The 13,129-nt window shown below is 44.4% G+C and overlaps 1 long non-coding RNA gene across 1 annotated transcript in view; it reads right to left on the bottom strand.

Annotated features, from left to right (window-relative positions):
* The window catches only part of LOC117811385, a 39,829-nt gene that overhangs the window by 24,082 nt on the left and 2,618 nt on the right, over positions 1-13,129 (bottom strand). Inside the window, exon 2 of the long non-coding RNA XR_004630992.1 lies at positions 4,163-4,236. This is a non-coding gene — a long non-coding RNA (uncharacterized LOC117811385). The remainder of the gene's footprint in view (positions 1-4,162; positions 4,237-13,129) is intronic.

Consider the following 13,129-nt stretch of genomic DNA (forward strand, 5'->3'; position numbering starts at 1 on the left):
ATGATGCAGATTAGTCAAAAGTCCAAAGTCAAGCTTTGTCAGGTCTGTCCTCAAGAGGAGAAGAAAACTACGTCTACAATGTTTCTTTGTTGAATGGAGGTCTATGAAAGAGGATTAGAGACACTGATGTTTTTATTTAGCTCTGACCATCTTCACAGAATGTTCCATTTGTTTTAGAATTCTGACATCACAGACAGAATTCTGGAATTCTGTCTTTGATGTCAGAATTCTAGAACACCTGCTGTTGCTCTCCATACAGACTGTTTCTCCTGCTGACACCTGATTGGTCGATATTCCTCAGACTACAGACAGAGACCAGAACCCTTCTCAGACTAAAACCCAGACCCCCTGAGATCCAGATTCAACATGTCTCTGAATCAGAATCTGTAATTACAGGTTAGTTGTAGCTGAAAGTAAAAAGCTTTGTCAGGTCTGTCCTCAAGAGGAGAAGAAAACTACGTCTACCATGTTTTTTTGTTGAATGGAGGTGGGATCCATCGTTTCTGATGCTGCGTTCAGGGAAGTCAGGAAATCTAAACTCTGATTGTCTTTAGTGACACAGCATCAAGCAGATTTGTGTCTCTGTGTAAATGTTTGATGTAGAACAGATTGTTAGCTGCTCTTCATGCAGATATCTGTTTATAGAGAGGAAGAAATCCTCCTCAGATTAACGACCATGGATTGTGTTCCTCCTGCTGTTGCTCTCCATACAGATTGATTGGTCAATATTAATCATAGAGAATAGAATCTACATGTTTGTGAATCTATGATAGAGTTGTATAGCAGCATGAATGAGTGATATTGAGGGTGAAGGTGTTGACTCAGGTGTGTAGAGTGTCTGATGATGTTAGTGGACCCGCTGAGGTGCTGTGAGGTGGCGATGTCTTTCAGGGACGACAGGAAGTCAGTAATTTTCTCATGTCTCTGCGACGCTCCTTTGTCTGCAGCAGAGCCTGCATACATTCAGACGCAGTGTGTCAGTACGCTCCTGATGGTCGCCCAAATGCCACCAGCAGCCTCCTCTCCGCTCCCCCCTCTGAGCGCCGCTCGCCGCTCGCCTCTGAGCGCTTACGTGACTCAGTGTTGGAGAGAAATAATTGTCTTTCGCCTTCTCTTTCTGCATAATTTCCCTCCCACCTCCATCCATCCATCCTCCCTCTCGGAGCCTCGGAGGAGCCGGCGTTATCAGCGGGTGTCATTTCATGAGAGCCATCATCAAAGGCAGCTGCTGCCTGGTTTCCATGGAAACAGCCCACTTCAGGGGAGGCAGATCGGAGGAGGCGTGTGCGAGGATGCTGGGGGTTACCATGGAGACTGGAGCACCGGCTTACATAAGTATTCAGCGAGTGTGTCTGTTGCACCAAGGCACATTCCAGCATATAATTAATGCTCAGAGTGTTTGCTCGCCGCTGTCGAAAATTACAACAGTGTCATTTCAAGTGGCAGGCACCGCCGCCACCGCCGCAGTCAAGGTCAGGCTAATTTCCCCGCCAATTAAACACAGCTTGTGCATGGAACAGCTGTCAACCGCCATCTCCAAGGTGACACATCAAATCACGCTTTTTCACCGTCCCACAAACGCTTCACTCCCAGATGTTTCTCTCCTCTTCGTGGGACGTGATATCTGAAATGTAACGAGGGGAAGGGGAAGCATCAAAGGGCTCGGACCGGACAGGAAGTAGGAGGAAGTCGATGTGTTTTATTGGCCTTGAGGTATTCTGCCAATAACTAATGGATCTCCTCTGAAGAGCAACACGGTGGTCAAATTGCCTTGAGTGCCCGGACTCCAAATGGAAGCAGACAAATGATGTCCGTCCTCTCTGCTCTGTGAATAATGCATTTTCTCTGTCTCTGATTTATGCGCTCATCACATCGTATATTCTGCCGTCTCCGCCGAGCCGCAGCCTTTTAAGTCCTGATTGCAATTAGCTTCTGAATCTATGCTTCACTTTCATCTGGGCTGTATGAAGCTAACTGATGTTCTGCTGCAGCCGTCCAGACAGAACAACAAACAGGAGGCTTCTCTAACCGGAGGGTTCAGAACATCAATAAAGAAGTCTTTTGACCTTTTTGATGTCTCAATATTTATCTTTGTATTTCTGAGTCCGCCTCGTCTTCGTACATATTCATCCTGTTTCTCTTCACTGTCCTCTGTTGAACCGATTCTGGGCTTTAAGTCAACCGTTCTCGAACACCTCCGTTTTATCATGAAGGATGGAATTCACAAACTTCATTCGTTTAAAGGTGACATATCATGCAGAATGGACTTTTTAATGGTTCTCTACCTGAAATCTGTGTCCCTGTCTACAAACCCCCCGAGAATGAAAAGAATCCATTCTGCCCCTGTTCTGATTTCTCCACCTTTCTGTAAATGTGTGTGAAACGAGCCGTTTCAGTTTTCAGTGTTTTTGTTACGTAACAACAATATCCGGTCTGTCACGGAGTCAGAGCTCGGAGCTTGTTCAGCTCATAGACTGTATAAAATAATACTGAATCCCTCCTCCGTTTTTAATTCCCTGCACAAATGTGTGCTAACAAGGAGCTTAGGAGGGAGGCATGCTAGTTGTAGGCTGTCTTAATAAACACAAAGGTCGGTTTGACTCCCCACGTCTGCAGATTTGAAGATCTAGTGGATGATTTTTATTTATCATGGATAAGTGCTAGCGCTAGTTAGCATAGCTACATAGCTACATGTCGTAGCTGTAGCTGTGTACCAAGACACACGTCGACATACTGACAAATAAAACAACAAGAAACACAGAATCTGTGACCAATGGTTCAGAAAGGTCCTGCTGCCTTTCTGGCAGAGGTCGGTTTGACTCCCCACGTCTGCAGATTTGAAGATCTAGTGGATGATTTTTATTTATCATGGATAAGTGCTAGCGCTAATTAGCATAGCCACATAGCTACATGTTCATAGCTGTAGCTGTAGCTGTGTACCAAGACACACGTCGACATACTGATAAATAAAACAACAAGAAACACTAAATCTGTGACCAATGGTTCAGAAAGGTCCTGCTGCAGGCGCCTCTCCATCAGGATCAGATTCTGGATCAGATTCAGAGGGTTAAAGTAACGTGATCTCTGAGCAGCCGTGTATATTCAGCCAACATGTAAACATTAGATCAACGTGCTGGAGAGCCGAGGCACATCCACTTCCGGAGGGGGCGTGGTCAGAGGGAAAACAGACTGTTCTGATGAGGAATAAAGAAGAGGGCTTTTCAGGCAGACCAAAATCTGATTTCAAAGAGACCAATATATGTTGATGAAAAAAGTGTGATATGTCACCTTTAACATTGCGCAATTTCTCGTTGTTCATGTCTGAACTGAGTTGGGAAGAAAGCTTTAAGGAGTCTTATATTCCTTTATTATGGTCAAAACGATACTTTATGAAGCTTTGAATCTAAAAAAACTTGTGTTGTTGTTTTTAAAAGTAAACTAAAGACTTACCTTTTCAACCTGGCTTTTAAATTGCAGTCATTTCTTTATAGCCCTGGACTGGGTTATTATCATTATGATCATAGTTTTAACATCATTTTTATTTTAATTTCATTATAATTTTCTGGCATTCATATGATTTTATTGTATTGACTTTATTGTAATTTATTCATTTATTTGTGTGGTATTTACCTGATTTTATTTTACTGTAAAGATTTATTTTCTTGATTTTATTGTCATGTTTTTATGTAATTAATTTTCTGGTATTTATCTAATTTATTATTATTATTTTTTTAAATATTTCATGTTATTTTCCTCCTCATTTTAGTCTTGTATCATTTCACATATTACTGTTTTCTGTCTCTCACTTTGGGCTGCCTGCTTGAATGTTTGAAAGGTTCTATATAGAGAAACAAAAATGAGTTGAGTTGTATCGTCGAGGTCTGGACTCTCGAATGCCAACACTCAACATTCAAAACCAGAACAAAGAGACCCATAAGTGGGCGGAGCTATGATGCAGATTTTAAGGAAGTGGTTATGAATGTAGCAGAGATGTTAAACAGCTGTTAAAGAGCGGAAAGATGGAGGTTGAAGGTATGCCCATTATAGAGCAGACATGCAGCTGAAAGCCTCAGTGATCACACAAACACAAGCCAGCATTTGCATAAACATGGAAGCAGCGTCCATGTGACTGCACACCCAAAAATACGGAGGACTTCCATACCTCCACCCTGCTGAGGGCGTGAGCTCGTAGCTGGAACCATGCTGAGAGCAGCAAACCACGTGGTGGCTCCTCGACTGTTGGAGAGAGAGAGAGAGAGAGAGAGAGAGAGAGAGAGAGAGAGAGAGAGAGAGAGAGAGAAAGAAGGATGTGAAACACGTTGGTTAGGAAACCGCAACACAACAAATGTACCAATAACAGAGTCACAGCAGGCAGTGCCAGGCGGGGAACACTCAGGGTGGGGGTGTGGGGTAATCGTTTGACACGTTAGGACTGGAGGAGATCTTCCTCTTCCTCTTTTACTCAATTATATGCCAACCACACAATGCCACAGTCACACATACACAGAGGCCCAAATACTAACAAAGAGAGACATCACATTGAAGGGGACGCACACCACTCAGCGCCTTGAATACTTTGGGGTTAGGTGCCTCAGTGGCAAGGACAAACTTCCTTTAACAGGCAGAAACCTCCAGCAGGACCAGACTCATGTTAGACACACATCTGCTGAGACCGTGTTGGAGAGAGGGATAGAGAGAGATGAAGAGAGAGAGAGATGATAGTGGAGAGACGGATAGTAGTAGTTGTAGCAGCTGGAGTCTGGCACGTCCACAGCAGCAGAGATCCAGAGGAACCTACGAGACAAGGGAGCTCAGGGACTCCAGAAAGGACTATGGTTAGTAACTTTAATGGGACAGGAAGAGTTAAAGTAAGAGACAGGCAGAGAGAGGAGAGAGAGGGAAAGACAGGATCCCAGTGTGTCAGTCTAAGCCTATAGCAGCATAACTAAGAGCTGGTCCAAGCCTGATCCAGCTCTAACTATAAGCTTTATCATAAAGGAAAGTTTGAAGCCTACTCTTAAAAGTAGAGAGGGTGTCTGCCTCCTGGACCCTGACTGGTAGATGATTCCAAAGGAGAGGGGCCTGATAACTGAAGGTTCTACCTCCCATACTACTTATAGAGTCTCTAGGTATGATGAGCAGGCCTGCATGTTGGGAGTGTAGTGTTCTACCTACGAGACAAGGGAGCTCAGGGACTCCAGAAGGGTCTATGGTTAGGAACTTCAATGGGACAGGGAGAGTTGTTTGGTTCGTAGTGTTAGTTTTGTAAAATCCAAACATGCTGCATCCACTTCAAGCCCAATAACTTCTAAAAAGTGAAGACAGCGGGTGAATCTGCAGTGATCAGTGAGGCAGTGAAGGCTCCACCAGGTAACTCTGGATCTCTCTGCTCTTCAGTTTCTCAGAAGTGTCTTTTTTCAACCATCTCACTATCCCTTCAAGCTCCTCTGTGATCCTTATTATGACTCCCAGCTGTCATTTGTAATGTGTGATGTTTCCTGGATCAAGTTAAATCCATCATTCGGACTCTCTCAGCATTAAAAAAGAGGCCTGCTGTGTTCTGGTTGAATCAGCATATCAGTGCGGTGTGCAGCTGCCTCGCAGTAAAAGCATGAACCGAGGTGACTTGAATAACTATCGCATGCGACTGTTACGCCGGGGACAGATGGCAGGAGGGGAATGCCGTCTGACTAAAGCAACCCGGAGTGTGACAGGGACATGCTCGGCTAAGTGAGAAGAATGCGTTGTGACACTCCTCCGGGGCACCTTGTGAGCAGCGTGACAGTGGCATGAAAGCATCAACATGCCAGTTTTCACAGAGCGGCCCTCTCCGTGCACGCCTGCCAACGCTGCCGACACTTCAGTTCAACTTCCACGCCACGGGAAGGACGACTTCACTGACGATGCAACTTTCCACCATCAGGACGGGGATTTGTTTTTCATATTCAGTAACACCAGTGATGGAAACAATGGAGGACCTCAAACTCCTACTTCACTACGACTCGAGTATCATCCTGTGACGACTATCACAGGAAGTTAAGAATACAAATGGCGGGAAAACACTGCCAACAGTTCGCATCATGACTTACATCATGCTCCACCTTTAGCTCTGCACTGTTTAATGTTTGCATGATAACAAACCGGATTGATGCAATGATGAGCAAACTTGCAAATACCACACACTACTGCAACGTCCTTCCTCTGTTCAACGCTACCACTTTGTGACATGTTTGGCGCCCCCTGTGGTCATATCAGTGCATGTCATCTCTTTGTGGATTTGTCCCGCACATGCATATCTAATATTTTGCAACGAAACATCTCCTCATGTTGTCAAATGACGGTCAAACTTATCTCTGCCTGTGGTTTTGAACTAGGACAGATGTAAACAAAGGCTGTTTCTGAAGTACACTGTAACTCACTTTCCCTTCAGCCGACCTGGTGACGGATTAATCAAACTTTAAAAGTGACTTTGTGACTTTTGTGAGTCATAAAGCAGCATAAGAACTAATTAAGATGTTTTAAAATGAATGCAGGGGAAAACGCCACAGTTCAAAGTTCAAAGTTTTCTTTATTGTCAAATAAACTGCAGTATGCACCAGACATGCTGAGGATTTGATATTGCGTTTCTCTCTCAGACCCTCAGCGTTGATTTAGGGGGGGTCAGTGACCGGGTTAAGTCTGTGAAGGGGGCACTATGGGAAGAGGGGGCAAAACAGGGTGAGAGTTCAGCATCCTGACTGCCTGGACAGGAGCTTTAAACAAAAAAATTATGACAATGAAAATGCAAAGATGAAAAAATGTAACAATAAATAAATATATTTTTAAAAACAAAAAGCCATGATGTAAAAAAAAAAATAGAGATAAGATAAAGAAATATATATTTATTATTTTTACTTTATGACCAAAGAGAACTGTGTTTGCAGGAAGTTTTACAAGTCCCATATAACGGTATTATTAGCTGCTTACAGCAAGTCCTGGTTCTCTCTTAAGCTAGGTTCTGAATTCAGGATCTGCAGCCTCTCAGTTTCTAACCTCATGCTGTGATCTGAGTGGGCGAGGTCGTCTGAGAGGGGGGAGGGTACAGAGGTGGAAAAACAACCAATTAAATATGGTGAACGCTCCAGAAGAAACTGAAGTGATCAGAACGCTCATGTTTGATCATGTGCACACGGCGGCCATTTTTCTATGATGTCACTCTCAGGGAAGGAAGCTCAAGTTCTGGGATAATACCAGATGTTATTAATATTTAAAGAATAGTTCAAACAAAGAGTTCGCAGCTTCCTGATAATCTGACTCATAATCTGAAAATACAATGAACTTGAAAATCTCACATTAAAAGTTTATGAGGGCTAATGTTAGCCACAAAGTGACTTAATGCTAACATTAACCCTTTAATGTCCAAATATCACAACAGATGATCACCGTGTTAGGCGGATTGTTATTAACTATTGACTAAAGCAAAACTAGGAGCGTGCAAATTAACATCGGCAACAACAAGCCGTACAAAATTAAAAATAAAAACAGAAACCTCATTCAGAGGTTCAGAGGATCGGCAGCCTCTGCTGTGATCTGAGTGGGCAGGGGTTCCATGATGATGAGGCACTGCTCTGATTGGCTGCTCTAAATGTTGTCATAGTGACGAGGGTGCAGAGGAATGTAGAGGTGGAAAAACACCAAATTAAACATGGCGAGCGCTCCAGGAGAACTCACACCAGAACACTACACAGGATCCAGGATCCAGGAAGTCTCTGAATGATACATTAATATTTGGGGGTTCTTGCCTGTCATGACATCACCACAGGAGCCGAATCAGAGCACCTTGTAGAAGCTACGTTATCCCAGAAACAGTGCAGAGGCTTTTACAGTGACGGTTTCTCAGGTTTAAAGGTCAGACGTTATCTGCCGTCGTGAGTAACACCCGTCCTGTGTTGTGATGTAGCCGTCTCGTGCGCTGTCATTTATTAACTTTTATGTTCTGTTTGTGTCTCATACTAAATGATCATGAACGTAAATCAAATCAAAACAAAGTGATGCCTCTGCCAGCGTATAATTATTCGCCCGAGGTTGTTGTCATCATTACAGGCTGTAAATTTATATCTCAATCAAATCCACCTTTGGCTGACTCACCGCTGCTCCAAGTGTGTCAGAGCAGCTGTTGCAACACGACACGTTATGCTGTTACACAAAGACCGCAGCGATAACGTGACTCGCGCTCAGAGGTATTTTTATGTTCTGCACCAACAAAACAAAGATGACTGCGTTGGGTTCGCCCCTCAGAAATACGCCCTACTAGCACAATTCCACGAAGTCAGTGGAAGCTTTCCAGGCCCGGCCCTCTGCAGGTGAAGACTGTTTGTGTTGGCTGAGAGTCAGACTCTGACAAACCTGCTCACCTGTAATCAAATCAGAGGCCAACACCCTGCTTCATGTGTCAGAGTTTCTGTCTTAATCCAGCTGTCTGTTACATGAGGTCACAGTTTGAGAGAAGCTGGAGTACAGATTGTTATATTATTGTTTTTACTGAGGGGGCTCTCTATCGGCACTTCTTTTAAAAACATGCAGCAACACTTTATCCTGCAACGAACACAACAACAACAAACTCACTTTCTCATGCAGGACGCAACGATGCATGCAGAAACCAAAGATAATCACAATGCATGCACCAGAACATAAACACACCTCTGTCCGTACATGAGTTTAAAGCAGTGAACCTAAATGACCATCAATGTCATTCACAAAATAATGAGACGAGTCGTTTCCCGTCTGTCTCCTGTGCAGGGAGCAGCTCATGAAATAGCTGCATTCCCTTCAGATGAGTGATTACCGTTCATCGTGACGCCCTGCAGGCAGCTTACACATCGCTCAGGCACATTTCTCTCAGCAGCAAACATATTAGAGCCCGAACCTCTGTCATGCCGACTCTGCAACCTTCCTGATACCAACACCAGCACCTCCGGTCATAATCAGAGAGTCTGACTGGTGCAGGGAGGCTGAATAATTGATGCTGCATCTTTTGGGTTTCGCTTATTTCACAGAGCAAAAGAGAAGTTTCAGGCCCTCATCGCCTGTGGCTAAAGACTTAGTTTGCCTGGCGCTGTGTTCAGCTTCTAAAGGGATGATGCTTTTTTTTTTTTAACCACAGCATCATGAGATTCGACACAGGGAAAATAAACTTGCACTGGGAAAAAGAAAAAAAACTCTGGATGAACTCCTGCAGCGCCGAAAACAAGAGCGAGACATCAAAAGAGTTTTAAATGGAGCGGCGACACGAACGTCTAAGCGGGCGAATCGTGTCATGAGATGTTTGCAGAAGGCCGAGATGCACGCTCTGTTTCAGGACGCCAGACGGACGGCAGATAACGGCTCGGTGCTGAGATGGGCGGGGGTGTACTGATGTTTCCACGCTGCCAGGAAGCCGTGGAGTGTCCTGGTGTCCGTCCCCGTCACGACGTCCTGCACTTTATCTCCTTCCACTCAGGGAAAGAAAAACAGTCTATTTACACAGACGGGCGCAGAGTGGAGAGATAAGAGGGGACATTATCCATGACCTCAGCCTTCCCCATGATGGAAATCTGACAAGTGACCATTCAGTATGCTGTCCCTCTTTGTTACCCTGTATCTTCATCAGAGTTTACAATCAAGACATAAAATAACAAAGATATTTAAACTTTGGGTCCTCTTCTCTGAAAATCAGGTTCACACAACACTTCAGAAGCCTCATTGGTCAATAGAGCTGTCAATCATGATGTCATACCCCCTCTTCTTAACACTAAATAACTTATTCAAACTGAACTTGACAGGGAAGTGAACACTTGGTGATAAGAACTAACTACAAAGACAGAAACCGTGTTTAAGGAACATTCATTAGCCGTGTATTTGGATTTTAAAGTTTGACTCATGTCCCATCTGTTCGTATGGAGGAGGCGGGGTCAGGGCAGGATTATATTTTGGGGCTTTTTTTGCCTTTATTTTATAGGACAGCTAGAGAGAGACAGGTAATGTGGGGAGTAGAGAGCGAGGGAAGACATGCAGGAAATGGTCACGGCCAGGAATCGAAATGGTGACCCCTGCGAAGAGGACTGTAGCCTCTGTATGTGGGGCGCTTAGACCGCTAGGCCACCAGCGCCCCAGGGCAGGATTTTTGAGACACTATTCATAATGTTTGTTGTAGAAACATGTTTTAGCAGACTTTGAATTTATTAACAAGAGAGACCTTGAAACCAAGACTGAGGGAGGCTAAAGGTAAAGGTTAGTGATGTCTCAGCAGACGTGCGTCTAACATGAGTCTGGTCCTGCTGGAGGTTTCTGGATCTCTGCCGTAGACGGCCTGCTGCTGTGGACGTGCCAAACTCCAGCTGCTACAACTACTACTATCCGTCTCCCCACTCTCATCTCTCTCTCTCTTCATGTCCCTCTATCCCTCTCTCCAACACGGTCTCAGCAGATGTGTGTCTAACATGAGTCCGGTCCTGCTGGAGGTTTCTGCCTGTTAAAGGAAGTTTGTCTTTGCCACTGTAACTTGCTAAATGCTGCAAAGTGCTCTGCTCATGGTGGATTAAGATGAGATCAGACTGAGTCCTGTCTGTAAGATGGGACTGGATCTTATCCGGTCTTGATGTTGGGTCTTTGTTAATAATAGAACATAGAGTACATTGATTGATGTCCTGTGTGACTGAGCCTCAGGTTCCTGCTCGGCTCAGCCTCAGTCTGATGCGTCTCTGCAGCCGTCTGAACCTGTCGGGTGTTAAAGGTTTACAGCTGAAGGTCCCTGTGTGGCCTCAGCAGAGCAACCTCAGGTAATGTGGGAGTGGATTTACACCTGCTGTGATCATGACACATAAAACTTGTCCAGACAGGCGGACAAACCGACGCTGAGGCCGTGTTTTCATGTTTCCTGCAGACGTGGACGCGTCTCTCCATGTTTGTTCAAACCCTTTAAGAAGCTGATTCTCAAACGTCTCCCTCACCATGCTGGACACATCGTAGTTGTTTTCAGCCGCGGTCAACAAACCCAAGTGTGTGAGCATAAATCCAGGGATCAATGGAGAAAATACAATAACGCATCCTCAGTATTATTGCTCTGCAGGACGAGCTTCCTCCAACGTTTTTCATTATGAATCTGAGATTCATCATCGATTTCCCCGTCACAGCACAGAATGCTGCTGAACTCTGTGGCGTGTTTGCGTTAATGTGGACAGAGCGATGGATTTAGTGCGGGCTCAGTCTATCTGTGACAGGCAGCAGGTGCTGTAGATCATGTAGAGAGAGATAGGGCGAGCTAAAGACAGTCAGGTGTGGTGTTGTTTGGAGATAAGGCTTCGCAGGCTAACTTTAGCATCTGACACCAGAGAAGAAAAGCTGTGATTGTTGTTGCTCGGGAACATTGGCTGCAGAGATTGAGGTGATTTACGAGATGTTTCCTGGTTGGATATATGTCAGCTCTGGACAGGAGGTCGAAAGGTCTGTTTGCTAAAGTCCTCTTCAAACAGTGTTTGTCCAATAGCTTAGCAACCGGTTACAGCCGGCCTGTCAGGCTGAGGCAGAGAGGGACTCAAATATCTGCTGTTTACCGGCTGCTATGTTTTCAAACCCTGAAAATTGAACCAACTGTTGAAGAAGTGTTTCTTTCAGCAACTCTGTCTCCTGTTTATATCCTGAAGAAACTCAACATGCACTATTAAACACTTAGACCAAGTTTTTAAGATCAGGGGCCTTTCTTTAATATATCAAGCAGAGATCCAGAGGAACCTACGAGACAAGGGAGCTCAGGGACTCCAGAAAGGTCTATGGTTAGTAACTTTAATGGGACAGGAAGAGTTAAAGTAAGAGACAGGCAGAGAGAGGAGAGAGAGGGAAAGACAGGATCCCAGTGTGTCAGTCTAAGCCTATAGCAGCATAACTAAGAGCTGGTCCAAGCCTGATCCAGCTCTAACTATAAGCTTTATCAAAAAGAAAAGTTTGAAGTAGAGATGGTGTCTGCCTCCTGGACCCTGACTGGTAGATGATTCCAAAAGAGAGGGGCCTGATAACTGAAGGCTCTACCTCCCATACTACTTTTAGAGACTGTAGGTACGATGAGCAGGCCTGCATGTTGGGAGCGTAGTGTTCTAGAGGGGTTATAGGGCACTATGAGCTCTTTAAGATATGAAGATGCCTGACTTTCAAGCACCAAAAATCCCTTGGGGATTAATAAAATATGTCTAAAAGTTAAACATCAGTATTCATGAAGAGAGAAATGACCCAGAGAGACTAAAACTGTTAATGTACCAGGCTGTAAACGTGTTTAACTCTGCTGTAAAGTTTGTCTTTTAACATGGGGTTCTATGGGGAATGACTCACCTTTGGGACCAGCCTCCAGTGGACATTTGGGGAGCTGCAGTTTTTGGCATTATTGCTGCATTGGCTTCATTTTTCATCCGTGTAGGTTGCTGCTTTGGTAAATAATGAGTCTTTATCAGCAGACTCCTACTGAGTGATGATGATGATGATGTTGAAGTAATAGTGAAATGTTTACTCTGCTGTAATCAAAATAAAACAATCCCACTCAGCTGTGTCCTCCATGAGCAACAGAGAGTTTACAGCCCTGGAGGAGTCAGGTCTGTTTTATGAGAGTAAACAAACTTTACTGTGTTCTGTTATTTCTCTGATTACATCACCAGCTGACGAGGAGTCAGCTCGGCGTCACATGACCGGTCATCTGTGGGAGAAGACGCCCGCTGCAGCTCTTTCCAAACAGAGACTGAGTCAGCAGGAGAAGCATCCACGCCTAAATCAAGTCATTCACTCTCACAGGAAGGAGAGAGTTTGCAGCAGAAGAAGAGGAGCAGAGTCTCGTGTCTGATAAACTACACAAAGTTTAAAGTCACGATCGACACCTTGACACACTTTGAGTCCACAGAATAAATCTCAATACCACGACGTGATGTTCAATATTAAAAAATCAGTGGGAGTAAATGTGGCTGCAGTTTTGGTTACTAAAAATAAATGAAGTTATAAAATATTTACAACAAAACATGACCCAATTATGATTTTCAAAATAAGACTCAGGGTGCTGGTTTGTCCTAGGGTTAGGATTAGGGTTAGGGTTAGGGTTAGGATTAGGGTTAGGATTAGGACTAGAGTTAGGACT

The sequence above is a fragment of the Notolabrus celidotus genome, chromosome 4 (assembly GCF_009762535.1).
Source record: "Notolabrus celidotus isolate fNotCel1 chromosome 4, fNotCel1.pri, whole genome shotgun sequence".
NCBI classification, from domain to species: Eukaryota; Metazoa; Chordata; class Actinopteri; order Labriformes; family Labridae; genus Notolabrus; species Notolabrus celidotus.